We start from the raw sequence: 3,727 nt of genomic DNA, 5'->3' as shown, positions 1-3,727 counted from the left end.
CGTTAGGAGCCAGGTGGCAGATTCCTTTGGTGGTGACTTCACGGAAGATGCAGCCCCATGCGTTCCGCAGACATCGCTGGCAGCGCATCGTAGCGGTTTTTAAAAACAGGTTTGCCGTGCGAACCGGACCATCGTTGACTTTGAGTAATTCGTGTACCTGGTTTTGTTAGGGCGGTGAGTAGAACTACACAAGCCTCTTGTATTTGGAAGTTCCTCGGAGCAGGTAGTAGGCATTACCCGGGATTGATGGGCAGTGCGTAGACGCCCGAGGTGGTCGCTGACGGTCGAGTGTAGACGCCGATCGCTTTTTAGGATCTCTTGCTCCTGCTCTGGCACTTTGTTAGGCTTCTGGTTTCAGCCTTGCCGTCACTGACACACACCCAGTCGTGGTCTCAGTTCGGGAGCTGAGGGGTCGTTCAGTCTGGTCCATCGGTCAGAAGCACGCCCCAGGCCTAGTGCACCTCGGGGCCTCTGCACCAGCCGCTTCTCTGTCCAGATGGCTCTTCCCCTTGCTCGTCTATCAGAGTCAATGACGTTTTCTCCCAGAAACCCTCTCGAAATATCCCGCCTACACTGGCCATCACCACACTCTTCCAAACAGGCCTGTTTTAATTCCCTGCACAGCCGTGAGTACCAGCCTGTGGTGTCCTCTTACTACGTGTCTGCCTGTGCCCAGACTGTCACCCCACTGGGACGTCCCTTCGCGAGATCGTCACCAACCCTAGAAGAATGCCCGGCATGTAGCAAGGACTCATTACATGTATGTCGACTAAAAAACAGCGCACGAGTGAATAGACTGACATTATTGGATTCTGTTGGCCGGATATGTAAGTTTTGTCTTTATAAGAAGATGATAAACTCCTGGGATATTTTTAGCCCTCGAATCGCCCGGTCATTTGGAGTGTCCGGTCAGTGCTTAGCAAATTCCTATTCTCGTGATGTTTAGCCCTTTTGACCATATTTCGTTTCGGGCATCCTGGGGAATCTGTGGAGCATCTTACTGAATAGTCTCCTTCCTCGCTGAAAATAACTATGAAGATATCACGTGTGTGATGGGCGAGCTGTAGTGAACCCACAGCGACTCGCGTCTAGAGGCCCGGCGACTTTTCCGGGCAGTGAGAGCTGGGCTTGCTCGCTCCCTGAAGCCCACGTCGAAGTTCCTCAGCCCTCGCAACGCATCGTGGCCCACCCCCCACCCCCCACCGGGGTGAACTGACAGTGGCGACCGTCGAGTTCACTGTCGCGTTCACGCAAGGGGCGGACACGTTTCCGTCAGCAGAGGCTGGTTTCTGGACGCTTCTGTCCTTAGCCAGTTCCTCGTCTTACGGTGAGACAGAGAGGGGCCCGCGTTACAGCACAGACCCTTGAGAAGGTCGGTTTCTGTCTCCCGCCAGCTTTCGAAAGAGACATGAGGTGGCCTTTGTGTGTGTAGGTTCCCAGCCTCGGGGTTCCTTGGAGAACACCTGGGCGACAGGCGGGCCGTTCTGACAGCCGTGGGGGCTGTGCTGACTCTCGGTCTGTGGCTTTTTCCCCACTGAACCCGGCTCCCTGACCATGGGGTGGCGGGTGTAGGATTTTGTGTGGGAAGGAGAGGCAGGGCAAGTAATGACCTTTGAAAAGTAGCCCCTCCGGAGGAAGAGGCTCCTTGCTCTAGACTTCATGGTCCTTTCCTGTGGTCGTGGACATGACATGTGACTTTAGGGCACGGGAATGCCAGCGGTTGCCAAGAAACCATTAGACAGTTATCTTTGCGCTAAGTTTCCCCACCCTTTATAAAGGTGGATTTCGCTTTCACGAACCTTCACGGTGAGTTCCCTACTGATCTCTCTCATCTCTGTACAAGAATTTTTTCTTCTTCGCTGCCTCCTAGATCGTAAGCACCTCCAGAAGAGAGGATGTTCGGAATCCTGGCCCCCTGTTCAATGTCTAGCGCGTGGGAGGCGCTCCGGTGACATCTGTTTGGCTCGTACCGATGCGGTGCCACCTCTGCTCTCTGCCCACCCCAGCTTCGTCTCCCCAGCTCTCTGCCCACCCCAGCTTCGTCTCCGTTCCCCAAACTCGGTTCCTCCTTCTCCCGTCTGCTACTTCCTCTCGGAGTCCTGCCCTGTGACCACCAGCTCTCGGCGCCTCTTCATGCCAGCTCTGTCAACCCTCCTCATCCGAGCCACGTCTTTCCTCTGGCGTGTGTTACCTTACGCTGCGGGGCACTTTTATGCATAATTAATGTCCACGCAGCTGATCATAAGCAGTATGGGCGCACGTTAAATACCTTTATGCTTTTAGTGCGTTTTGGGGTGTTACGCACAGCAGGGCCACGCTGTCTGTCGACCACGACAGTTCACGTGTCACCGTCCGGGCCGACGCATCCCGTCGCGAGGGGCTACTGGTGTGCTGCCACGTCCCACTGAGCTAAATCCCAGCAGAGGGCGGGGTGTGCAGTTTGTCGGCTTCACACAGGACGTCATCTTCCTTTCGTCGCAGATCAGCAGGAAATAAGGCTCAGCTGCCAAACTAAAGTAAGAAAGGCGACTGAGCGTGTCGATCCAGGACGCGCTGGCTTCTCCTCAGACAGTGAGAGTCGTCCCAGCGGCCTTGGTGGCACGTCTTGAGGACATTTTGGCAGGAGGAGGACACTCAGTATTTCGTTCCAGTTTTACGGGGCGTTATCTAGATTTCTTTTGAATTTATTCCATCTTCTAAGCGCATCTTAGGGTATCTACTCCTTCCTTTAGTAAATGGGTCTGGGCTTCCTGGATCGAAGACCACTCTGCCTTGAGTGCGTTTAGTTTGACCACGTCCATCGGTCATTATTCTTTTTACTGGCGTTATTGCTGGTGGGAACTCAGGGTGACTAACTTTAAAGTCTGCTCCTCCGACGAGCTGTTCTCGCTCTGCAGGCTTGACCGTCTTTTAAGATCGGAGTGCCCGAGCCTTGTCCCCACTGTGAACCTCGAGGACAAGAGGGCCGGGAGGGGATGGCAGCATGGACACTGTCCAGAACTTTGGCGTGTTTTCATTTTACATCGTTTTTTTCATAGTAATTTAATTTCCTTCCAGAATGAAAGCTGGCGATGGTTTAGAGAAATGGCAGGGGAGGTGGGAACCCCCGCAGTCGACATGCACGCGAAGGTCTGTAATTCGCGGATTTTTGCCCTAAGAAACTCCGAAGCCCTCCGCAGTCACTCGTCCCCGGACACAGCGGCGGGGAGAGAGCTTCGGGCCGACGCTCGCTCTGCTCCGTGGGGCCGGAGGAGTCGGCATCTGGCAGCCGCAGTCCCGGTGACTGTGGGACTTCCTTTTCAAATACGGAAGGCCACCTAACTACCATACGCTCGGTGGCCCTCAAATTTCCAACCACAGCAGAGGGGATTTCTATATTCCTAAGAAGGATCGACCGATTTCTACCAAAATGTTCACCGTTCGCAAAAGACAGCAAAACAAAACGGTTTCTGGGAATTCAGCTTTTTTTTTCTTTTTAATGGCAAAGCGTCCGCCTCGAAGGTCCCAGCCCGTGCGAGCCGAGCGTTTCGGTGGGACAGTGCACAGACAGACCCCGCAGCTCACAAAGCAGGTCGCGGGGGACACGGGGACGTCCCTCCCACCAAGGCCGCGCTCCCCCGTTTGCAGCTAGATCAGATGCTTCAGATTTACTGTCAGATGTTGGCGTGGCTGAGTCGAACGGGAAAAAATGGCCTTGAGTTTAAAAATAGAAGTTGAAAGACTAAAT

This window comes from Pteropus vampyrus, unplaced genomic scaffold, assembly GCF_000151845.1.
Source record: "Pteropus vampyrus isolate Shadow unplaced genomic scaffold, Pvam_2.0 Scaffold174, whole genome shotgun sequence".
In the NCBI taxonomy this organism is placed as follows: Eukaryota; Metazoa; Chordata; class Mammalia; order Chiroptera; family Pteropodidae; genus Pteropus; species Pteropus vampyrus.
The sequence above is the reverse complement of the archived record's forward strand: the minus strand, read 5'-3'. Positions refer to the sequence as shown.